This window comes from Cryptomeria japonica, chromosome 3 (assembly GCF_030272615.1).
Source record: "Cryptomeria japonica chromosome 3, Sugi_1.0, whole genome shotgun sequence".
Taxonomy (NCBI): Eukaryota; Viridiplantae; Streptophyta; class Pinopsida; order Cupressales; family Cupressaceae; genus Cryptomeria; species Cryptomeria japonica.
Window position 1 is genome coordinate 162,004,972 of NC_081407.1, and position 27,846 is coordinate 162,032,817.

The window sequence follows — 27,846 nt, forward strand, 5'->3', positions numbered from 1 at the left end:
GCCATATTCATCTATCCCATATCCAATGAAGGTACATTTTTGAGATTTAGCATCAAGCTTGGTTCTGTTTTCTTTATCAACATGGACAAAAGCTTCGCAACCAAAAGTTTTTAGAAAAGAATAATTTACCTTTTTACCAGTCCATGCCTCCTCTAGAATACCACCATCCAAAGGAGTTGAAGGTCCTCTATTTATCAAATAGACAGCAGTATGTACAGCATCTGCCCAAAAATGTAAGGGCAATCCAGCATGCAATCTCATGCTCCTCACACGTTCCATGATGGTCCTATTCATTCTCTTTGACACACCATTTTCCTGTGGAGTTCCTGGAACTATCTTCTGCTTTCGAATCCCATTTAAGGAACAATAATCTTCAAATGCTTTGCTGCAATACTCACCTCCATTATCCGATCTGAGACACTTCAACTTTTTTCCTGTCTCATTCTCAACCAAAGCTTTCCATTTCTTAAAAGTTTCAAAAACATCTGATTTTTGTTTTCGGAAATATACCCATGTTTTTTTGGTTGAGTCATCAATAAAAATAACATAGTAACAAGAGCCACCAAGAGATGATACCTGAGCCGGTCCCCATACATCTGAATGTACAAGCTCTAACTTCTCACTCTTCTTCTCTTTCCCAACCTTGAGAAATCTGACTCTTTTTTGTTTACCATAAACACAGTTTTCACAGAACTCTAAATCAATCTTCTTTAGTCCTGGAAATAGATTTTTGGAGTGAAGGATTTTCATCCCTTTCTCACTCATGTGCCCAAGCCTATGGTGTCACATTATCGAATCTGTTCTTGCAACATTTATTGTTGTTGTCCCTGCAGTAACTTTATCTGTAGCAGCTAAGGTAGAGTAAGTGTTACCAGTACACAGATATAATGTGCCTACCTTCGCTCCTTTAGCTACTACTAATGATCCTTTAGTGACCTTCCACATACTGTCTGAGAAGGTAACTATGCAACCTTCACTACCTAGTTGCCCTGCAGAAATTAAATTTCTTCTTAAATTAGGAACATGTCTTACCTTCTGCAGAAACCAGTCATTACCATTCTGCAACTTGATCTTTATCTTTCCTTTTCCAACAATTCGACAGGGCTCATCATCACCCAAATATACCTGTCCAAAATCACCTTGAACATAATCTAGAAAATATTTTCTATGGGGTGTAGCTTGAAATGAAGCCCCAGAATCTATTACCCAGGAATCATTAACATTATCCAAACATAAGATTAAAGCATCTTGTAAAGTATTACTTGCAATATTATCTTCCTTACTGTCATTTTCATTTTTGTCTCCTTCTTTGTTTTTTCGAGACCAACAGTCTTTCTTTAGATGACCAGGCTTTCTGCAGTACCAGCAATCTTTCTTTGACTTCCCTCGTGACTTCTCATTCCCAGGGCCTTTTCCTCTTTCCTTTGATCTTCCTCTGTTCTCCACATTCAAAACACTACCCAATGATGTTAGAGTCTCACCTGTGCTTTTCCTTCACATTTCCTCGCTTAGGATAACACCAACAATATCATCAAATACCAAAGTATTTTTACCAGAGACAGAGTTACTTACAGCCATAACCAAGCTATTCCAGCTTTCTGGCAAAGAACATAAAATCAAGAGAGCCCTAACCTCTTCTGCAAAGGTAATTTTTACCGAAGACAATTGACTGGTAATTGTATTAAATTCATTTAAGTGCTCTGCTACAGATCCTCCCTCACTCATTTTCAAATTAAACAAATGCTTCATAAGAAATACCTTATTCGAAGCTGAGGGTTTCTCATACAGCTTAGCCAATGTTGCCATCAAATCTACAGTCGTTTTTGCTTCTGTTATATTGAATGCTATAGATGACGCAAGGCACAATCGAATGGATCCCAGTGCCTTTCTATCTAAAATGTCCCACTCTTCATCTGATATTGTGGTCGGTTTCTTTGCCTTTCCTTCCAATGGCCGCCACAAATCCTTTTGATACAGGTAATCCTCCATCTGCATTTTCCATAACTGATAATTCTGGCCGTTAAACTTTTCGACCTTGAATTTGGAATCCTCCATTGCTCCCACTCAAAACTGAAAGTCCTGCCAATTTACAGAAAACCTCGCTCTGATACCAATTGTTAGGGTTTCAAGCATATCCGAAGCAAATATGAACTAACAATTATATGCAGATTTAAATACAAAAGATAAAGAAATAAAATAGGACACAGATAACACAGAAATTTAACGTGGTTCACCCAGAATGGGTTACGTCCACCATACACAGTCGTCTAATCTTTCTTATTATCCAGCAAAAACAATACATCAACCTCACAATGCCTTAAGCATCCCAGCCACTTATAACATGCATTTTTAGGGCAACAAACAAAGTCGGCCTTTTTTAGGGTTTTATTACAATGTCGGTTTTCATCAATAAAAAAATGGCAAAAAAGATTTTCTCGGGGGCTACCGCCCCCAAACCCCTGCCCGAGGCCCAGCCCGGCCCCGAACCCCGGCGAAGATACATGCTGAGTGTACAGTACTTTGCTGATCAGTTGCCACATTTCAACACCTTCCCAAACCCCTTTCTAATCCCTTCTAGAATCTTCTAATTAACCTAACCCCTCCTCTAAACTTTGTCACATCCCTAAGCAAAGGGAAGTCACTTCTCAAACCCTCAAAGTCTTTGATAACCATTAAAGGCTTCAAGTCTTCAACCACTAAATGGCTCAAAGTCTTTGATAACCATTGAAGGCTTTCAACCTTCAACCACTTAATCCCCAAAGTCTCCAATAACCATTAATGGTTAACTCAAACCCTCCTACATGGTTAAAACATTTGTTTTGACTCAACCTTCATCCAACCCAAGGGTCTCATCAGGCCATTAATGCTTTGACCATGATTATCTCTTAATCATTTGCACAAAGGTTTATCCTTGGATTAACTCTTAATCCAGTGGGTAATCTTAATTTAGACTTGACCCTTAGCCTCTAGATAACCATGAGGTCTTCTTAGGCATTCAATGTCTCCAACCCCTTCTCTCAATCCAACCCTATGTTGACACTTGTCACCATTTCATTGGTGCAAATTGTGCACATGGATCCCCAACTTTCAAATTCAACCCTTGATTGAATCTTTCAATCCTGACCATCCATTGCCCTATTCTTGCTATAAATAGAGCTCTCATTCCTCCATAACAATCATCCTTCAAATTTGTAGCATCACACTTATGCTCAAATACATTTAAGCTTTTTCATTTCATATATGCTCATCATTTAGCCTCTCTTTAGAATAGAAATTAGACTAAATATGCATGTTTAGAATAATTTCTTTATCATTTTAGTTCAATCATAGACTAAATATAGTATGCTAGGATAGCATTCATACTAATCTTGTCATCTTATCATTTAGTTTATTGCATATTAAAGATCATGCATAGCTTATAACACATTTCATACTAAAATCTATCAGAGCATCCCTCGTTCTTGCATTTGCCATCCCTGAACCATTTTGCTCAGTGATCTGAGAGCAAAACATTGGTTTGAGGGACATTGTGAGATAGAGAACCATGGGACGCACCTTGGGAAGCTGAGTAATACTACGTTACTCCATAGCTTGCACCATGAAGTCCTGTGTGTGTGTGTGTGGACAAGTCATTTATATATTTTCACATATTTAGTTTTATCAGCCCACTTTTCCCGCATACAATTACTGTTGTATTTGGGTCTGGGGCATATCAGTTGGCTACTTCCGAAGGCAAACCACTAGCAGATCCGATCAACAGCATGCACCTCAAACGGTTTTATACATAAGCTATACAGAGCATCAATCTCCCATACATATCAACAACAAACACCAAAAACATTCAGATAAATGTCCTAAACAAAATACAAAAAAAATCAAAATAGTAAAGAAAAATTATGCATCCAAACGGTGAACAACCACTCCAGTGGCACCTTGGGTAAGTGCGATGGTGAAAAGCTGGCAAATAGGCACCACTCATAAAGGCTATGGCTCCATTGTTTTTCAAGCTTGTTGCGATCACATTCATTAAATACACACATCCATCTGTCCATAGTCATGGCTTGTTATTGATCTACAATCCAAGATAATACTTCGTGTGTCTGGTATCCCGCTTTTTCATAGTCATGTCTAAACTGGGGGCAATACCCTTAATATAGTGATGGAAGTAGATACTACTTTATTTTGTAATTCACCGAGTTCTTCATTTGAAAATTGTCTCACAAAATCAAAAAACATTCAAAAACAATCATCACAATACCAAAAACATTGGAAAATTATCTCACAAAATCCAAAAACATCAGAAAACATCAAACAAACAAAAACATGGCAACACCCTATACATACGTTTTTCAAAGCAGATACCAAACAAAACATTGTGAAAATCTCCAAATGTTGACCACTTATCCGATCAACCAAACAATCAACATCAAACACGCAAACTGTCTTAACAAGGATGTATCTTTCCTTACCAAAAACAAAGACAAAATGACATTTTTCTTTGACAAGAAAATTATGTTTCATCTATCAAGTACTTGGTTGATTTGTAGGTTATTCATTCAAGTTCCTACATCATTGTTTGTGTATCTTCTGCGAATTATTTCGATGATTTATTGGGGCATGTCCTAATGGTGTCTACGTGGGAAGTTCACTAAGCTACATGATCATAGGCAAAATACAGTCATAGATCACTATAGCTTGATGACTACAGCGTATACCTCGACCATATGAGCAAGAACCATTATCGAGGGTCCATATTCTTTATTCTTTATATATATGTTGCTTGCTTGTAGGTACCATGCTCCATCCTTGGTTCCTACTGCCTCATCCAAAATGGTTTATCTCTGATTACGGTATGAACTTGTCTCAGGATATGATCAGCAAAAGATCAAGGAGGACATTCCAAGTCATGCATGAAAGGAGATAATACTTGTCTATTCTGCAAGCAATACTTGGGTGAACTTGATCTATTATATCAAGTTGATTGTATTAACTTGCTATATCAAAATTCATGTAAGAACTACTCAAGTCATCTTGAATCATTATGTCAAGTTGCTTGTATTTTCTTACAACATTTTTCAAAGCTCAATGATGAAAATAAAGCACTATGGATCGTCCTTTCATCTCATCTGTTTATATAGCATTTCATTGCATATCACCCATCCATTTACTCATTCATTATTCATATGCATGGTTTTGTATGCAAGTGTGAACAAAGTTAATGTGAGCAGTTATGTGAAAATTGAGCTGGTCTTGGATACAATCATGACAATGTACTCTGATACATCATCAGTGCATCATGCAAAGTCTAAAACAACCTTGCATTCGTCTATCATGATCATATCATCATCATTACATTTAGTTGCATTTGCATCGAGTGCATTTCATATCATTTAGTTGCATAAAATTACATATAGTTCATTATCACTTATTAGTCTTATTATATCATTTTCATCATTGCATAATCACGACATTAAGATTCATTCATATGATAAATTGTCCTGGATTGTATTAGCCATTACTATGCATTCATTTAGTTTTAGTTACCAATCATCATTTATCATCATTTATCGTTGCATACATCTATTTATCTATTCATTAGTTAAGTGAATTCATTTATCCATTTAGTATATTTTTACATACTCATTCAATTCATTTCATTTAGGATTCATTACCAAGATGCATTCATTCTACTTTTTAATTGCATTAAGGTATAGTTATTCATGAGTTGCATTATTATTGTATTATCATTTCACTTCGTCATATTTTTTGACATTTAGAATTCATCGTTTAAAAACATGTGTATTTTACATTTGTTTATCTGTATTACATTCATTTAACAAACCATCTAGATGCATTTACATATATTAATCATTCATTTACAGCATTTTATCATAACATCATTGCATATCATTATTTCATTGTCTCATCAAAAATCAAAATCCAAAGTACCATCATAATCATCATGCACACATACATAAACCTGCATATACATATTACCATCACATTCATAAAACATACATAATAAGACATCATGTAAGAATAAAATCATCTCATAAACACATACATATAGCAAGTACAACTATCCATCTAAGCATAAAATCATAAAATCATCATCCATACATATCATCAACATGCATATCATCACAAAAATGGGATCTCCTCATATATCATATCATATCGCCAAAAATATACATGTATCAAAGTATAATGAAGTCCAAAAAATTGGCTACCAAGAGCCATCCAAGGTACAGTCCAAATGATAAAATAAATGCACATAAAATGCTCTCAGATGCCACTCTGACCAGATGTTGCACCCCCATCTCTACCTGCTCCCCCACTAGCCCCTGCACCACCTGATCTATCTCTCCGTGGAGGACCCATCACACCCCCACTGCTCTGCATCCTCTAAGACCGCTCTGATCTCTCCCAACGCATCTATGAATAACTCAGTGCCCATCGACTAGATGGCACCTCCTACTCATATAGGCCCTGCCAATAATCCACCTTTGCACCTGCTCTTCGTACCTTCCTCGCCAATGCCTCCACAGATGACCCCTATCCCTGTACTCCCTCTAAGGCCCGTACTCTCTCCTGCAACTAGATCACCCTGTCCACAGCCTGATCTCTCTCCCGCAGCACCACAGTCAACTCTGACTCACAGGAAAACAACTGAACATCTCTAGCTACTACCTCTGCCTCCAAATCCTCTACGCGAGTCTAAAAATATCCTATCATATGATCTCATAGATGTCCACCTGTAGCTCCCTCCCACATATCCATAGGTGCCTCCCCAGTGGCTCCCTCTCATGTCGCTCCCTCCTCTGTATCCATAGGTGTCTATCCCTCACCTACATCCCTACCACCTAACATCATGCCTCCCTACATCAAAGGTCTCGGAGATAGCCACAATGGCTGCCCACCTCTCCCTCTCTGCTGTAATCACCTACCACCTCCACCCCCACCTCCGAATCCGCCACCTCCTCCAAACCCACCACCCCCTCCTCCTCCTCCTCCATCCCCACCACCACCATCTCCTCTCCCCCGTCCACCTACTACTCCGCAACCTCCTCTCCTCCTTCGTCTCCATCCCCTCTCCTCCTCAAAATCTGGAATCGGCTCTATCAGATCTTATATCCGAGGAATCAGATGTGTCGTGATGTACTGCGTATACTCCTCTGACACCCCAGCATCTACCATCCCCGGCCTCATATGCCATGGTCTCACCTATAATGTGTGGAACTCTGCCAGCGCCTGATCATAGGGTAACACTGGTCCCCACAAGTACCCCTCTTGTACCACCCATGCATACTCTCTCGAACCACTAGGTAACCCCTATCGCCACCCAAACTGTCTCAACACTCTACCCGGTAACTGTCTCTCCACATTGTAGGTTGTCCTACCAATGAGGAATCGAGTCATAAAAACATACGGCAATGCCTCTGCATCATCCGCCCATGGCTTACACTCAATATACGACCTCTAGATCACTGTATCCAAGTCATCTAGTGCCCACCGCCACCACTCTAGCTTCCTCAGGTGGGGCTGACTCATCATACCACCATACATATATACATATGGTTGATCCATTGCTCGGAATCTGAGATTGACTGGTCGGGCAACCGGTAAGTGCTCCCAGGCCCAGATATGTAGCAACATGATCCCTACTCCCAATGAGCTCACTCCTCGGTATGCTACCTCATGCAACTCTCCATATAAGTGCGATAGCATGCACGGTCCCCATGCGAACCGGGTCCACTTTGTAATCATCTGCTCAATCACCTGACCCCAACCAACGGCCAGTCCATGTGATCGTCTATCTGAGTATAACAGTCCCCCAACAATCCCTGATAGCACTACTGGTAATAGCTCATACAACACAGCTATGTCCTCCCAGGCTATCGATCCATCATCAATATAGACATCCTCCTCAAAAAATCTCTACACTGCTAGGGTCCCTCACACTCGGTCATAGCTCACCAGCTCTCCTCGAATGGAAATGTGCAGGATGCACCATACATCCTCTAGAGTCACTGTCATCTCTCTCGGCACTAAGTGAAACGAGCATGTCTCACTATGCCATCGCTCTACCAATGCTGTGATCAACCCATGATTCGTCCGAATCATGGGCATATACATGACGTCATATAGGTCGATCACTACAATACAATCCACCTCGGCCTCGGTCAAATGATCGTGTAGCACCTGTGTGGCGGGATGTCTCTCGTGCATCTGTAAGACACGTAGATCCTCCTACACACATGCATTAACCATCGTCATCAGTTGTTTTGTTTCAAACTTTCTTAAGTTTAAACCTAGACTATCAACAGATACTTTGATCAAGTATCTTCGAGTCTCAATAGGTAAGCAATCATGGCACACCTAGACTTCAATAGAAATTTATCCTAATGACCTAAGTCTCATCAGGGCTGCTATGGTTCAAAACAACTCTCACCTCACATCTCCATCCATCCATCATTGGCATCTGGAGACACTTATTCACACACACTGGAACATTTTATTTTTCCTAACAAAAGCGCTATTCTGCATTCAAAAGTGCTACAAGAGTAACCAAAGCGCTAAAACATCAATAGTGCTACACTGACTATACCATAGCGCTACTTCACCTCAACAGTGCTAATTCAACTACTCAATCACGCTAACAAAGCAAAAGCGTTATTCTAACTACACACAAGCACTACCTCGCAACAAAAGCGCTCAATTGACCAAGCAATAGCGCTAAAAACCCAACAGCGCTAAAACAACTATACAATACTACAACTATTGACAAAAGCGCTAAAATCGCTATACAATAACGCTAATTTAGTTGACAACAACGCTAAAACACAGTTTTGGTGCTATTGTCTTGACTCAACTTGGACCTAGCTAAAAAATATCAAAAATACACAAAAATAAAAAATTCAAATTTACAAACCGTTGGTCCATAGTCATCTGGTCGCTGGAATCGACGGACTCGCTCTAATTAGTGCTCTGCTATGGGAACCGGCATCCTGACTTCTCCTTGCTCTTCCAAAAAGACAAAACCAGAGCTCAAATTTCACTATAGTCGTGAATGCAAATGACCTTGTTTTTACCCCTTCTTACCCATATATACCCTTCGCCATAACCCTAAATTTTTCCCCGCTCACCGTCATGGTCTCCGTGAACTTCTTGAGCCTCCCATTTCTTCATTTGATCTCCGATTTCTTCTATTTTTCACCAGTATTGCTAAAAACTTCTCTTCTACCACCCTCTGAATTTTCTTTCTTTTTCAAGAGATCACCCGACTTTTCGAAATTTTTCGGCCCATCTCTCAAGGGGGCATACCACCCGTTAAATTAACATTTTATGGGGCATTTCTTCACACCTATTTTTCTTTCTTTGAAACGATGCGATAAATCGCACCGTCTCAAAGAGGGGCAAATGTAGTCACATAAATCTGTCTATTTTAATTAAATGAATATTTCGTATTTATTTGATTAAAAATCCACTAGTCATCAGTTAATTAAATTAATATTTAATTAATTCATCGTCAAACATTCTCCTATTAATTAAATAAATTATTCAATTTATTTTAATTAATTCATTAAACCAAAATCACAATCAATTAAATGAATAAATTCTATTTATTCAATTTAATCATCTTTCCACTTTTAAATAAATTAAATAAAACATTTATTTAAATCATTTATCCCCCCCCCCCCACTTGCATTTTCCTACATCTCCCACTTGCCCTTCCTAAATTCTTCTAGAACCTATCTAATCCTAATCAATTAGCCTAATCCATCTCCTAATTATTGTCACATTCCTAAGCAACTTGGAGTCACTTCTCAAAGACTTCAAAGTCTTTGAAAAGCATTAAATGCTTGGTGTGTTCAACAATTTAACCTCTAAAGTCTTCCAAACCACTTATGGCTCTTACATGACCATTTATGGTTAACCCCTAACTCAACCCTCATGTGACTCATGTGTCTCCTCAAGCATTTATTGCTTTGACAATGGTTATCCCTTTTACCTTTGCACAAGAGTTTATCCATTGGATAAAGGCTTTATTCTTTGAATAAATAATTTATTCACTCAACCCAACCTTGACTTTAACTCCTAAGTTAACTCTCAGGTCATGTCAAGCATTTAATGCTTATTCCCTCTCCTCTCAACCTATCTCACATTAACACTTGTCATCCTGGGATTGAGTTGAAAGCCTTCACGTGGATTTAATATCATTCAATCCTGACCCTTGTTGAGATTATTCAATCTCAACCATCCATTGCTCCATTTTTCCTATAAATAGAGTTAATTTCTTCATAATACAGATACTGAAAACTTGTGTGCATTTAATCTATAGTGAATTTTAGAGAGAGCATTTAGTATAAATCACATATATTGTCATTTTGGACTAAAATAAATCTTAGTTCATTTCGTAATATGTCTAATTAGTTTGTTTTACACTTGCATATCATAGTTAAAACATTTCAATCTTGAACCTCCATAAGCATCCATAGTGCAAAAAGCTGCTAAGAGCTACACTAATTTGGAACTTGGAGAGGAGAGGAACAAAGGAGAAGGAGCTAAGAGCATGATAAAAGGCGTTTGGAGATGTCTTGTGGTATTTACTTCCATAGTTAAATCCTTTATCATATTTTTAGTGTCTATTTTGATATGCCTGCTTAGATTAGTTTTTGGTTGAATAACACTAACTTGTGATTCTTGTTTCTTGTTGTTTTTGTGTGTTATATGACCACGGGCTTTAATCTAACACTTGTTCATTTTGCAGAGCATCAATTATTATTATTATTATTATTATTATTATTATTATTATTATTATTATTATTATTATTATTATTATTATTATTATTATTATTATTATTGTTTTGAATTTCATGAGTTATGTTAGTTTAGAAATGATAAATAGAATGGAGTTGAAACTATTTTAAATAAAAAAAATAAAATAGTTGTGACACACTCATGATGTCATAAATTTATCTAGAAATTTCTTATTTACTCAATATGTTAATTTAGCACATGTTGTAGGAGAAAATGAGAAGATTCTAGAAGAGAATCTCATATTCAAATTTTTGCGTGCAACCCCTACTATGACAATAATCATTTTTGCATGGGATTATTTCGGAAAAAGAATCTCAAAATCAATTAATTCCTTGGTTAATGGGAAAATTGCTCTCTTTTCTATATATTGAATTCTAGATATTTGAAAAGGGGAGTTCATTGTTATTTTTGTGATAAAATTGTCCTTGAAGTTCTTATGAAAATTAGTTTCAAATTCATGTTAGTTGTAGGAGGAATTCGGTAGACATATCGTATTATAGGAGATAGGATTTTGTCAGGGATTTTGAGAGGAGATCTATACAAGGTTGCAGGGCAAGGATCGAAGGAAGATAGCTGGGCAACCAGAGTTGATTCAACAACAACAAATTCACTCATCTAGCATATCCAGGTTCCCTCCTTTCTTACTGCATGATTTCTTTTCAAATGAGGGTGGGAATTCATATTTGCACGCGTGTTACTTTTTGATATTTTGTTTTTAAATGAGAAAAGGGGGGAGGGGTATTTCTTTTATATGCATGTTGTGTAGAGGAAATTTATGTGGTTAGAGGAAAATGATTTTTATATTTTTGTTTAGATCAGGAAAAGGGAGGCTTGTATATTATAGAGTTTTCCATTCCTCTTTTGTTTTCAGATTTCTATAAGGAAATATATATGCATGTATCTTCTTGTTTCAAATTTGATTAAGGAAAAATATGTGCATAGATGTGAATATCCTATTCCCCTATAGATCAATAAGTTTTCTTTTCAAAAAATGTGTATACGATTGTGAATTTTATATAAACCCTCATCTTTTTAGAAACCCTTACCTTTATTTAGTCTCTTTCAAAATAAATAAAGGAATGAATAAATAAATAAATAATGTTTTGTTTGCCTTCATCATTTAGAAAGTTAGTATTTTTCAAAAAAAAAAAATACAAACATGCTTAATATTTTATCTCTTTTATAAACGCTTCCATTTTGTCCAATCATTTACTATCTTAGTGATTAAAAGAAGAATATATAATTATGTTGATTAAGAATAAAATAAAATTAAAAAATTAAAGAATTAGAATTTATTTTAGAATATTAATGGTCAATTATATTAAATAAATTTATAGAAAAATAATTAAAAAAGAATTAATTAATATATCTAAATAATTTCAAAATTCAAATTTTAAGGGGGCAGCAAGGGGTACATAACCCCTTGTGCACAGGCCACAAAGGTAAGGGGGGGCACGCACCTCCCCATCCCTGCTGACCCTTGCATGTGCAGGGTCGCAGGCCCACGCATGCAGGTCGGGCCCGCAGGGTGTGGGGCTTGTGGACCCTCGCCTTGCCTTTTCAATAAAATTAATAAGTTGGTCTTTTTTTTAATGTGTTGTTTATTTTAAAAAATAATTTATTAGTTGTTTTATCATTTATTAAAATTAACTATTAGTAGTTTATACATATGTTATTTAATAGTTAAAGTTTATTTATATTATTAAGACTAAAATTTATATTTTGAGATTAATTTTGATTGCAAAGAACTTAGACAAAAGAGGTGAGATAAATTGAATTGTTAAGATAGATTAAAAAGCCCTAACAATTTGTATGAGCCAAGAGCTTGAAGCAAGAAGGGCAGTTGAAGACCTAATCAAAGAGAGAGATCATGAGATTGCTAAGATCAAACAGGAGAATGCAACTTTGCATGAACATTGGCATGAGGAGAAGGAAGAGAAAGAAGCTTTGCAGTTAGATCTTGAAATGGAAACATCTCTAAGAGAGGCTTTGACAAAACACAATGAAGATCTTACCAGAGAGCTCACTAAGGCTAATGGAAATCTTGAAAAGTTCAATAAGAGTTCTTCTATGCTGGATGAGAAGATCCAATCTCAGAGGATGAAAGGTGACACATCTAGACTAGGTTTCAATACATCTGAGAAAGGAGAATCTTTCGGTACCAAGAGCAACACGCACAAAGGTAAAACTGCTCCTAAGGATAACAAGCCTATTAGTAAGAAAGTTTTCAAACCTATTTGCTTTGTATGTCACAAACCTGGACATATTGCTAATGTCTGTATAACTAGACCTAATATGAACAAAGGCTATAATGCAAATGCTAGGTATGTGTCTAGAAGATTTAAAGGTCATTGTTTCACATGCAACATGGATGGACATAGATCAATTGAATTCAGATATGGAGCAAACAATCTGGCATCTCACATGAATCCAAGACCTAATGGTGACTAGAGAAGAACCTATGACAATCAGGGAAACATGAACTGGCAGAAACCCTATGTCAACCAGTTTAGTCCATATGAAATGGAAAAGGTAACTAATGTGATTTGCATCATTTGCAATAATTATGGTCATGTGGCTATGAACTATAGAAGGAGAATTGGAAGAGATAATATAGGACCTTGGAGATCATCTGGGATGGCTTGGTATCATTGTCACAAACTAGGACACATGGTAAAGTTTTGTAGAACTAGGAAGAAAAAACCAGTTAACCACTCTGAAGATCAGAAAGGTAAGAAGAAGGTCAAATTTGAGGAAACCAGAGAGGATATGAACAGAATCTGGAAGAAGAAGAGTGAGGATAAGCCTATCGAAGAATCTAACCCTTCACCTAGTGTGGAAAATCCTGCACTGAAGAACTAAGCTTTTCAAACAGGCCTAAGGGGAGCATAGCGGTAATTCTACTTCTGGACCCCTTGAAGAATGCGTGGTAAGAGAGTTGTGCATTTTGAGTTGTTTTGTGAGAATTCTTGATATCATTGTCTATCTGTTTTCAAAGGATTATCAACTAGTTATATACCTATCGGTATAAGTGAGTTTTGTTAAGAGGTATATTAGGGTTTGGTAACCCTATCGATTGAGAAATTAATGCAGTGGATAAGTTTATAAAAGCGAGTTTTACTATGTTATTTTTACCTTAATTGCATTCGAAGGATATTTTTTGAGTACCTGCAAAGTGAAAAAGAGAATTGCTAGCTGATTATGAATGGATTTGTGTTGCGGATCAAAAGATTGAATCAAATTCGAAGATTAGTAAAGGCGAAGTGGGTGTACATTCGAGAGATCAACCAGAAACCTTGCCAACGTGAAGGGAATCAGGTATTCTTTTTTTAATCTCTCTCAAATCAATTTTATCCATAATGGCATCGTCGTCTAAGCAAGAAGAGATACTTGTGATTACTGTTGAACCTATGGAGTCTATGGAATTAGATAAAATAGTATCATACAATGCATTATCTCAAGTTCTTGATGGTGTTATGATCAAAGGTGATTTATCCAGTTATATTGACTATAAAATTGAGGATTTGGGATTACTATCAATCTATTCACAACTCAAATCTTTGTGTGATAAAAGCGGGAAAATCAAACCCGAGTTCATTAGGGTTAATGAAAAAAGGTTTTCATAATACGACATATTTTCTTGAAGATTTTGAAGAAGAGAATGTTAGGATAATTCTTAGTTGTGTGCATGGAGAGAATATGTATCTTGATAGATCGTACACAATCACAAAGGAAGCAATTCATGCAGTGACTGGTTTTCAGAAAATCGATGAAGTACCAGAACTGAGGAAAATTTCAAAAGAGGGTGTGATTGCACTAACTCATACCACCTCTGACGGTCGTGCGTTTTCAGTCAACAACATTAAAGATCCAACAAATAGATGTGCAACTATGGTCATTGGTTATAGGATATTTTATTCCAGCAGGATGAGTAGTGTGCCATTTGTTGTTGTGCATGTAGCTTACAGGATGATTGTAGAGAATGCAGATTATGACTTATGCGAGGCAATAAGGAGCCAATTGATGTTGAACCTTCAATCAATTAAGAAAGATAATAGTCAAAAGTTAAAATATGGTAAACTTTTTATTGGTCTATTCTTCTATTTTCAAAATTTCCTACCGGGAATTGGTGACATTCAATGGTCAAAAGACATACCGATAACAGCTCAAATCAAGAATAGCATTAAGGTTGTAAAGAACACATTTCCTATTGCTATGAATAGATATTTTAATGAATTCCAAAAGAAGATGAGCATGAGGTTAAGGCTACCTGAAGAGGTGGTGAAACACTTTGCAAAAGACCTCTTTCACAGTTACCACATATTTTTGTCTTATGGAGGCCATAGAACCCAAGGAAGATGAGATGAAAGAAATGAGTTATGAAGTCAACTATGACTTATTAATCAGTTATGCCAACATCCTTTTGTCATCTCCCAAGGATAAGAAGAAGAAAATATTGGGCACTTACCAGGAATGAAGTGCACCTGCTCAACCTAGTAGTGCCAAAGAGAAGTAGAAGAAAGTTGAGCAAGCACCTTCAGTGACCACCAATACAAGGGTGACAAGAAGTGTTCAAGTCAAAAAGGAACTGGCACCCAAAGTATATGCTAAGAAGCAGACTGAAATGAAGAAGAGAGGTAGGCAACTCATTCTTCAAACAGAATTTGAGGATACCGACATTGAAGAGGAACCAAAGAAGATGAAAGCGACTAGTAAGAAAGCCAAACCAGTAGGAGACACTTCAAAGAAAAGTATCCCTATTAATGTTTTATCTTACAAGCCTATGACTAATTTTGAGAGAACATTAATAACATTAGGGAGGAATAGGTTTGATAATGTAAACGAATGTTTTGATTCATTTGATGAGGATCAGAAACAACAAATTGTTCAAGAGGTAATCAACCACTTGTGTCAATACAATCAGTTGCCTCAAGATATTGAAAAGGATATTTCTAATTCTTTGTATTCTATTCTTGTAAATAAGTGGAAAAAGGTTGTAGAACAAGATTAAGGAATTATTGATAGAGTTTTCATTCAATATTTTCCTGAGTTACCTAGAGATGAATTATTAGAATTGCTTGATAATTTCAAAGGACATTTTCATTCCAAATCAAGAAGATTGAAGTTATTGAGTGGAAAGGTTCAATCTGTTGAAGTTGATACTCACCAGATAGCTAAAAATATTCAAAGGATGCATGAGAAAATTAAGTCTCATAAAACTGATCAAACAGAGACTGGAGCTCAACCGGAGCTAGATGAAGAAGAGATTATTACACCGGATGTTGTTTATCTTATTAAGCACAAGGATGACACTACTTCTCCACTAGTTATTTTTTTTTGTAGATGATAATGAAGAAATCTAGGACACTATTGATATAACTAGTAATATCATTGAACCAATTAACGAACCTTTACAGCAACTGGTCATTACTGTTACACAGGAAGCAGCTGAAGCATCGGTCATTGAACCTAGTGTGGATATTCAATCGCCACCAGAAAAAGAACATCAAGTGGAAAATCAATTGCCACCAGTTACAATAGATACATAGGAGAAACAAACAGAGGCAAAAATAGAGAAAGAGAAACTGGAGAAAGAGGTTGAAGTGAAGGAAACTGAACAGAAAAAGGAGGGAGTGAAAGAGAAAACAAAGGAGAAGATAGTAGAGAAACCAGATGAAAAGGAAAAAGCAAAGGTAAAGCAGCAAACTGATGATGAGGATGTCTCAATAGGCATCAAAGGACCTATAGATGTAGATAATATGAGTGCATCTGAACTTATGGAGATTTCTTCCGTGATGAAATCTAGAGCTCAAAAGAAAAGATTGAAAGAGAAAAGAAAAGAAGCAAAAACAATTCAAACTGTTGTTGAGATTCAGTCAAGTCTCCTACCAGAGACTGACATTGGGAATTTGTCAACCCCTATCAGCAAGCTTGGCCAATTGGTTGCTGATGCTTCTGACCAACTGAAGTCCCTTGAAGAAGTTGCTTAGACCTTAGCTGAGAAAAATTATAGAAAGAAGAGGAGAGAGCAACTTATGACAGATATTGATACAGGGAAGATTGCTTTATCTCTAAAAAAAGATCTTTTGAAGACTGCTATTGAAACTGGAGGAAGGATACTGGCCTATACATCTAACATTTCATTTTTCTATCCTGATCTGAAGAAGAGGCGAGAAGAGATAGAATAGGAACTAGAGAGGATATGTACTACTTACATACATTTATATGATTCAGCCTTAGCATTTGGCAAATTAGTTGATGATTTGCAACATTGGTTAGATGTTTATGATTGTGAATAGGCTAAGAGACTCTGATCCTTGGAAGAACTCAAGAACCAGTTTAGACCTAAAGTGGACATCTTACAATGGGCAAACAAGGATGCAGAAGCAGTTTTGGCAACTCCAGAGATGAGCATAGTGGATGCAATGGAAGAACTCGTTGTACAAGTTATGACAACCATTGAGATCATGGAAACATTATTGGAAACAGGGGATAATGATTTTACTCAGATGAAGATTATTTCTAGTGACATTTTCTTCAAAATTGTAGTGAACACTCCTTGAAAGACTATTATATTTTTGTATATGTAGTTTTTTTTTGCAAATTTTGATATAATATATATGTATTTTACTTTTCAATTTGGCATTGTTGTCAAAGGGGGAGTAAAAATATGTATGTGTTGTGAAAATTTTGTGTGTATTGTTAAGGGGAGTAGAAATATGTTTGTACAATTCTTGTAAGCACACTTAGTTGTAAAGTTGTAAAAAATTTATGTTTTGCCATCAATGCCAAAGGGGGAGATTGTTGGCTTGATGATGATTTTTGTAATGGATGACTTCATGTGTTGTCATTGATGGCACATGTATGCACATGCATATGTTTACATTGTCATAGTCATCTTAGTTAAGATAAAATGGTACTACTCCTAAGTCCTAGTATTGCAAAACCGGTATTATATGTATAGAGAAGTCCAATCAGTTTTGAAGGTGTCTAACCAGTATATGTAGACAACCGGTATATACAGGAATGACAATTGGTCATGGTCAATTCTACTTCCACCAGTTTGGAGATACTGCGGAGATCAACAAGAAAGCAAATGGAGGACAATCGGTCTATGAGTTGGAAGAGGTTAACTCTTAACCGGTATCAGCATTCCAACTGGTTTCACTGATTGTGTGATGAGTTATAACCGGTCGTGATGTATCCCTAACCAATAGATTTGGCGGCAATCTGTGATGTGTTAGATTGTCCAGATACACTGTACCTAGGAAATTGTGATGAGGTTCCTAAGTCGGCTTGAAATCTAATGTCTATATAATGACATTGTGATGAACTATTTTTATGAGATACAAGTGACAACTTGTTGCGATTTACTGAAGGCGTTACAGAGTATGTCGATGATACAAATTTGAGTGAGCAGAAGAGGATCTATTCAAGCAAGATGTGCTACTTCTATATCACACCACCTATTGTTTTCTAATCACTACAACAGTCAAATCTCCTAATCGGGTAAGCTCTAACAAGCTTCATTGTATAAATCCTCTAACTAGGTGATCCATTAGTTTGGGTTTGAAATCCTCTACTAAGGTTACTCCTAATAGAGTTTTGGGATCTTTAATAGGATTCATTGCTAGCTGAGCACTTTTGTAGACCTTAACCGGTCAGTTACCTATTACCTGCAAATAGTTAACTTGCGAGACCCATCTCACCAAGTTTTTTCCCAGTTGGTTTTTCCACATATAAACACTTGTGTTATGGTGGGTTTTTTACTTGTTGTGGATGCTTTAATATCATTTTGGATTGTATAGTTTTAAGTAAAATAGTTAGTTGTCTTTACCGGTCTGTGTTTAAAGTGGTATTGCTTTTGTTGTCACTGATTCACCCCCCCCCCCCCCTCTCAGTGCTTTATAAGTCTATCACATGCTTTCAACTAATGAGCAAGAAGAATATCAAGTTGAGGAACCTTCACAGCTTGGAGATGCTGCTGTAAATTTCCTCGAATATGAATCTGATTTTGAAAGGGGATATTATGTGTATATAGAAGATAATAATATAAATTGTATGGTATTCACTAGAAGTCAATATGCATAAAGGAAAGATCAAGAAAATAAGAGTCAAATTGATGTTACTGCATCAAATCCTAAGTACATTTTGTTGAGAGGAGAAACCTCCAACACTAAAAAGGTGGAATTGAATACTGCCAAAGTGACTTTTATCGAGGTACCTCCTAGTACTATTAATAATGACTTTCCTAATTCTTTTGATATTATTGAGTTTAGTAAGAACACTAAAATTCAAATTTCCTAGGATGAATATTTCAAGATGAATCCCTCTGAATTGGATAGACTTGTCAAATATGTCAAACCAGAATCCTCACCATCTCGAATGAAGTCCTGCCAATAGTAGAAAATCAAAATTATTCTAATTCCTCTCAAATCTCAAAACCACCCGACCCAAAGAATCCTTTTGGGAAACCTGAGCCTTTTTATGTGTCCTCATACATATTCGGGCTTAAATTGAGTAACTATGTAATAGACTCAGGAGCCTTCGATAATGTAATGCTCACTCAAGTAGCCAAAGCCCTAGGTGTAACAATCAATTCTTCACATGGGAAATGCTTTTCCATGGAGTCCACTCAAGTACCAATATTGGGCCATATTAAAGATGCTCAAGTTTTTGTGGCCTCTTATCCTAAAAAGAGGTTAAAACTTACCATTTTGGTAGCTGACATTCTCGCTATCTATGGGATATTATTGAGTAGAGGTTTCTGCAGAGATTTTGGAGGAGAAATTCAAATGGACTGGTCATATGCCTTGATACCGATAGATGGAAAGAAAGTTCATTTAGAGCCTGAACCAAAAGAAAAATTTACAATCTTGAAGTCAGGTGACCCAAGAGTCAAGATTTTGTGTGTAGGGACGGGCCCTGGTACCTATATGTGCACTTTAATAGAAGAAGGATGTTCACTTGGTTGAAAGGACTAGAATGCTGAGAGGGGGGTGAATTAGTATTCCAACATATATATATATAAAGAAATATTTAGCAATACTTTAATCTTCTACAAAAATATCAACTTCATCTATCATACTTAACAGATATAAAACTACAATAGTAGATTAATCATGAAGAACACAACCACAAGAGAAACATTGTATTTTATATGTGGAAAACCCAAGTGAGAAAAACTACAGAGAGTATTAACTCTCAAGAGAATATAACTAGTTATATGGTGTTTACAAAGGAGTGGCTCACAGTTGGCTGGCTCACTGTCACAATGCTCACTGCAACAGAAAAGGTTGAACTTAAAAGTATTGCATCTCCAAATGCATGAGATCAGTTCTAAGAATAAGCTCATATCACTATTCACAAACCCTATAGTAGATATGGTCAAAGATCTCTGTACAATTGTCTTGCAACAGGTTCAATGAAGAACTACTGCACAACTGCAACATTATCTGCCTTCAATGTCCGCAAATCACACTACACACTCTACTTCACTGGTATCATTTTCATACACGCCTCATATAATTTCCCAATCTCTTTTTCACACATACTCTCTCTACCACTGATGAATAATGATGAACAGTAAATACCCAACAGATACTAAGAGGGGGGGTGAATCAATAGTGATCAATGACAATACCTTCAATCACCTACAATTTCTCATTGGAGTGTGCATTTGCCAACAATCTCTCCCTTTGGCATTGATGGAAACACTCATGAGAAAAATCCAAAAAGTGTCCAAAAATGTTGTCCAAAAAGAATCTGCCAAAATATCTTACCAAAACTGTGTTGTCAAAAATGTATGCTCCCCCTGAGCTGATGATGTCTTTGTTCTGATCATTTTTCTCATTTCCACTACTCCCCCTTTGATATTAATGACAAAGGTTGTCATTCACTACCAGTGGAGTGTGGTTCCTACCTAGATCCTTGTAACCGGTGGGTTACAATCTGGAAAAGATCTGCCAATACCAAATTTAGACTGTCGTTGAACCTTTTACTATCCTTTAATGCCGCTTATGTTTTCTGAACTGTACCGGTGAGTATGTGCATTTGCTCTTCCAGTGTCTTAAGTCCGGGAACCAGAGCCTCAGAGATTTATTTTCTCAAAGAAATGAGGTAATCTAGTTTAGGACCTAGTTTGCATTTTAAATCCTTTACCTTAACCTTAATCTTTTCTTTGGCTTTTTCTAACTTCTCAATTTTCTCTTCAAGATCTGCAATGTTCTTTTCAATTTCCAAAAATGAATCTAATGTTCCTATTAAATTTTCAACAATATTGTTAATTTCTTCTTGAGCTTTGTTGATCTCTAAATCTATGTTCTCTATCAAAATATTAGTTTTACAGGTATCTCTATATAGTTTCTTGAAATCCAAAATTGTTTCTCCTAGTGCTGGTAATAAGGTTTCTATTTTCTCCTTATTCTTCTTCACTATTTCCTCAAAGAATTTTTATTTCTCCTTATTCATTCTCTCTTTGAATGTGTCCTCATTTATATGATCAACTGTCAAAATGTTACCGGTGATATATTTAGAAAATGTGTCTAGTTGACCTAAGGAATCTTTACTTCCTACAATGCACTTGGGTGCTATCAATTTAAGAATAGGAATTGTGTCATCAATAGCCTTATAGGCTTGTGCATTACACTCAATGATCTTCTTAATAGAATCTAATAATACCTCTGTCACGTTCGTACCAGATGTCTGCCCAACTGTTTTCACAATTTTCATGCTATCAGATGTAGTAATAACTTTGCTTGTTTCAACCTCTGGTAGGTCAGTTTGTGTTTGCATTTCTACTAGAAAAGGTTTAGGCTTTTCAGTTATTGCCAAGGGCACTGTCTCATTCTGAACCTGTACGTCAGCCTGTTTATGTTCCTATGTCTCAACCTATGCCTTAGAGGGTTTCTTTGTGCTCTCTACTGTCAGTTTTTATTATGAAGTCTCGGTATGCACTGTCGATTTCTCTGTATTCACCTCTACATTGTCCATTGCTAGTTTCTCTGATTATTTCTCAGTTTTATCTATCGGTGCTTCTGATGGTTTCCTAGTGGTTTCCTCTATTGTTTTCTCTATCTGAGTAGGTTTTTCTATGCTTATATTTACAGTATCACTAACTCCAATCTCAACATCTGCAACCGGTGACTTAGTAGTCACATCTTTCTTCTTATCCTCAATGGTCTCTTTGTCCACCACAATGTTTACCTCTTGGGTGTCTATATTCATAGTGTACAAAATTTCAGACTCGGGATTTGTATCCTCTTGAGGAGTCTCCATACTCTCTGTAGATGGTTGATTGTCAATGGTTTCTACCAGTGGAGTACCAATTGTTAGGATTCCCAAAGATATTGAGAGGGGGGGTAAGTTATCAGTTATTTTTAGGTTTGGAGGTCCACCTTCCTTACCTTTCCCCTTGTCCCTGTCCTTTTGATAGACTCTGATAGTCTTAGGTCTTTTAAGTTCTTCCTATTTTTTGTTTTCAACAAAGAATATGTCCCATTGATCTGTAGTCTCTTCAGAAATTTCATTCATTCTTCTTGCCATCAGTGCTACATGCCGATGACCCGTTGAAAATATTGTCCAGTTGGCTTCACTGATTAATTGATCTATTTCTTCAGTGGATTTCACTGGGTGAACTGTAAGCAATTTTTCTATTTTTATCTTTTTATCTAGCTCAACAATAGCTACCCTTCTAGCTTCTAGTCTTCTGTATAGATCAGTGGGTATTTCATCAACAATTTCCATCAAAAATTTCTTGTATATGTCCAAGTGTAAAATTACACTATTTTCTACGCTTTCTTTATCATCAGTGGAAAGTGTATTATACAGTTTGCTAATGTTTTTCAACTTTCCATCCTCTATTATTTCACTTAAAAGTTTGTCCAGTGGAGCAATGTCTTGTTTTACCTTCTTTTTCTTTGGAGTTAAGTTCTTAACTAGAGACCTAACTGCCTGTTGCTTTTGTCTTGTTCTCCTGGGTGTAGGTGAGGGTTTTCTTTTCCTTTCTACCCTTGTGAATACCGTCGGTATATCACTTTCAGAAGAAGTTGCAATTGGTGAAAGATGAGCTTCTAATTGAAGTCCTTCCAACTCACTTTCTTTGATACCAGTTTGCTTCAATACATCTTCCTTAATTGCTTTAGTTTGTCTAGTGCCTTTCCTTACTGTAAGTTCAACTTTCTTAACTCTTTTCTTAGACTGAATGCCACTCTCAATTATTTCTGAATTGTCAAAGACTTTCTCAGATGGTTCCTTTGGTGCTTCAAGGAGGGCTTTTGTATAAGTTTCAATTATGTTATCATTTGTTTCATATCCCATTTCAGTTACCTAGATAGTCCTAGGGACAACTGCCTCCATCCAAATTTCATCTTTCTTGATTACAAAGCATATTTCCTTTTGATATTTGTCTATAATTGCCTGAGATAGTCTAATTCTTGTCTTCATTCGAGCCTTCAATGCTTGAAAATGTTCATTTATATTTTTCTCTCTATTTTCTCCCATGTTGTTTAATGTATCCAATAGTTGTTTTCCTACCGGTATATCAAAGCCAAAGTCTTTTCTACCAATACCAGGTACTTCCTTAGTAATGTACAGCATCAAACATACAAGCAAATTTCCAAATCTAAAATTTCCTTTCTTCCCTCCTTTTCTTTTCTTCAGATTGTCTATCAATTCATCTTTAAGCCATTCACAGATGTCAATCTTAGCATTGTTGTTCACTATGTCATAAGCACTTTTAATACACAAGCTAGAGACTGAGTTTAACCTATTTGCATGTGTAGCCTTATAGCCAAGGGTCATACTGACAAATATAACATTTATGTCCTTTACATCATTGACTCTAAGTGATCTCTTGTCAAATGTTGCATCGGTTAGGTCCATTACTATGTCATTAGAGACCTTTTTAGTTCTATCAGGCCTACTACCAGTGGAAGGTAACCCTGTTACTGCCTTAACTACTTCTTTGGTGATCTTATCGATGGAACCCAACCAAAACAATTCACCATGAACTCTTCTTAGCACAATCCTTATAACATCCTTGGGAAAATCCGAGACACTAAGGATTTCAGTAAAACCTAGGGTTTCCACTATCTTAAGTTCCGGTTTGATATTTCCAGATTCATCACATAAAATAGTTTGATACATATTCTTGATTTCTTCATCTCCTAGTTCTTCTATGTGACAATGTATGTATATCCTATGATCCTCTGCATAAACTACTCCTTTAGGAATTTGAGAGAATGCACCTAGGGTATCATCTTTCTTCGCTATTTCGGGAACAAGTTTGAATACGGGTCTAGGGCACTTGATAACCTCAATCGCAGTAGGATTTGTTATAAATTCAAGAATAGAGGAGGATGCCATGGTTATAAATACCTCAATCTGCCTTAAGGATGAGTGCTTGGATGAACTGCTTCACTTTTTCGCTAAGGATGCCTTCGCTTGGGCATTTTTGCGCTCTCGAAGATTTGAATGCTCAGTGAATGGAAAAGGAGCCAAAACACTTACTTTATAATGTTATTTTCTTCAACTACCACATTTAATGCTTTCCGATTAAATCACAACTTAACTCATCTGTTGGTAAAGAAGTAATCCAACTTCTTACCATCAACTGAGGGTATATTAGCATGTTTTTTAGTTTGTTGCTAAACCCCCAAAGGATTTTCTTTCAGTTAGATGAAGAGTCTCCTACCAGTGGAGTGTTACTTTGTTCTGCTAGTGGAGGAATATTCCTATCAACATTTTGATCTATCTTTCTAATCCATTGTTTTGAGAATTCTTGCTTTACCTCTTCAACTTTTTCTTTACCTTTCAAGCTGGGTCCTTTGTTATTTGTCGGTGATGTCTTGCTTCTACAAAATTTTGCAATATGTCCAATTTTGTTACAAGCATAACAAGTCACATTTTTTTTTTTTCTGAATAGCTTTCCCATATCCTATGCCGGTTTGTGTTCTGCATTGATTAGATAGATGTCCAAATCTTCCACAAACATAACATCTTACATTCATTCTACAATTTTCTGAATTGTGACCAACTTTGTTGCATTTAGAACATTGACCGGTGGGTGTATTAGTGTTCTAATAATTTCTAGATCTGCATTGATTTTCTCTATGACCATACTTGTTACAGTTAAAGCATTTCCCATTAAATTTGTAAGCATTAGGTTGTCTTACTAGTTTTCTATGATCATATTTGTTTGCAGTACCGGAGCTTTCACCAACTTCAAAGCCAAGGCCATTTGTATCACCATTTGGTTTCTGATTCTTCAGCATGTCATCAAGTTCTTCTGAACTTTTCTTGAATTTTTCCTTGTGTTGATTTGCAGCAACTAGTTCACTCTCCAAGATTCCTTTTTGTCTCATGAGTTCAGTTTTGTCATTTTGTGTATGCATCAAATTTGTCTTTAACATATCATTTTCATGACTAAGTCTTGTGTTTTCATTTCCAACACCATTTAGTAAGTCTTGTGTTTTCATTTCCAACACCATTTAGTCTTCTAACCAAGTCCTCTTCATTATTCTTCTGATTTTTCAGTTTCTTTACAAAACCTCATAGTCATATCTTGCATCTCATTCTTCATTGTATTGTTTTCTTGTCTCAGTTTGTTTACCAGATCATTAAGAGTTTCTTTTTCATCTTCATCATTATGCATCTTTTCACAAATTTCTCTTCTCTTATTCCTTGTTATAGTGAAATTTTCTTGAAGTCCTCGAATAATATCTTGTGCAGCCTTCAGATCATCTTCAAGTTTTATATTCTTCACCTTTTCTGCATCATAGTCTGAAAGAGTTGTTTTCCAATTGCTTTCTCAAGTTTTCCATCTCTACCGGTGTCAAGATCTTCCTCAAGTTGTTAGGCTTTTGAAAATAGAGGACCAGGATCTGATACCAATTGTTAAGATTCCCAGAGATGTTGAGAGGGGTGGGTGAATCAGTATCTGACCGGTATAAGAATTTATTTGAATTATAACATGAAAAGCATATCAAAATTGTGTACCGGTAAACCAAAAATAATGCAGTAAATAAGAGAAACAACCACAACATAAGAGACACATCATAACACAGTATTTTTAACAAGGAAACCTGGTTTGGGGAAAACCTCGATGGGATTTGTCACCCACGATATTCGCTTACTGGCTAATAAGGGAATATTACTGTTTACAATAGGGGCTTGCACATGCAGGAAGGCCAAGTGCCTAGAGCTCACTGCTCAGTTACAAAAGAAGTCTCACTGACTTACAAAAATGGATTATACAAATACAATGTCTTGTACTGCTTTAGATCAGCATCTACTATGCTAGATTCAGTACTGGTTTAAGCTTTGCAATATACATAAACCCTTATCCAATATCTGCCTTACAATTCGCATATTAGGTCTGCATTAATCCTTTCATCTATCACACCTAAATTATCTATAATGATCTCATACTTATATGAGTCATATTACAATCCACCAAGTTGGCTTACAAAAGATTTTACATTTAAATACAAAATACATTTAAACAAAATTCATGTCGGCCATGGTGTCGGTGATCAATCTTTTTGGTGCTAGTGATCTGTATGCCAGTGTTGAGTCTGCCGATGTCGGTGCCTTCTGGTATCATAGGATTGTAAGGTTGCCATCAATGACAATACCTTCAATCACCTTCAATTTCTCATTGGAGTGTGCATTTGCCAACATCTTTGGGATTGTCTTTCTCCTGATCATCTATAAACTCAATATCAGATAGACTATTGATAAAAGCTTCTATGACTTGCCCATTCTCCTGAATTTCTCTTCTTTGATTATCGATGAGAATACCGATAGGGACAACATAAGTATTCTCAACATAGTTCTAGTGTTGAGCACCCATGCTTTTAATTTAGATCTTCATTTTGTCCTTCCATATCTTAAAGTTATCTTTGTTGAACTTGGGACCTTCCCTCTTCATCATTAGAATAGGATCTTTTCCTCAAGTGGTTAAGATTATAACACAGAGGACCTGGAGGACGCTCTGATACCAATTGATGAATAATGATGAACAGTAAATACCCAACAGATATTGAGAGGGGGGGGCGAATCAGTATGGACAAATTCTTCTTTAACAACTTAAACTGCAAAGACTGCACTAATTGGTAAACAATATCACCAGTTTAAATCAAGGCACTAGCGGTAAAACATAGTATGACTGTACAAGACATAAATCGATAACATATAGATCTTCTCAAAGCCTATTATCTCATCTCAACTTCACCCATATGCATAAGCAAGTAATACATCAAAAATACAATGACCATTGGATCAGCTTGCATTACCACTTAACTGAAAACACTAAAACATCACATGAAAAAGCATCACACATAACACACTATTTTTTCACGTGGAAACCCAATTGGGAAAAACCATGGTGGGGATGAATACCCACAAGTTGTTCTTGAACTCTTCTAAAGTTCGCTCTATTAGGAGCCTAGTCTGGTTAAAGACTTTACAACTGGTTCTGCTAGGAACCAATCCTGCTAGGGATCACCCGGTTAAGGGATGGCTAAATACCTGATTAAGGGGTTGCTAAATACCTGATTAGAGGTTAAAACCCTGTTAAAGGTTACCTTGTAAGAGGATATGAAGAACTCGATGATTTTGAGTCACCCTGTTAAAGGATTTACAAAAAACCTATTAAAGCTACTCGGTAAAGGGATTTTCCATCTGCTGAAATGGTTAGAAGTCAACAGGTAATACACTAATCTGATAACAACACTTAATGCCAAGGCAGATCCACTTCAGTTCCTTTACATTTGCAATCACACTCTATAGATATCTACTCACTTCTCCAGTCTGGCAAGAATCACTTCACATACATTCATTTCCCAACAACTTCAAATAAAAATCATCATCGACCTTATAAACAACAATTAGGTCAGTGGCCAAAACCTAAAACCCTAAGCATCTAGGTTAAAAATACAGTCGGTCCAATCCTAGTCATTTAAACACATTACATAGGGTAAAATAGTCTTGAACAAATCTCAAGACATTCTCCATCGTCCATTC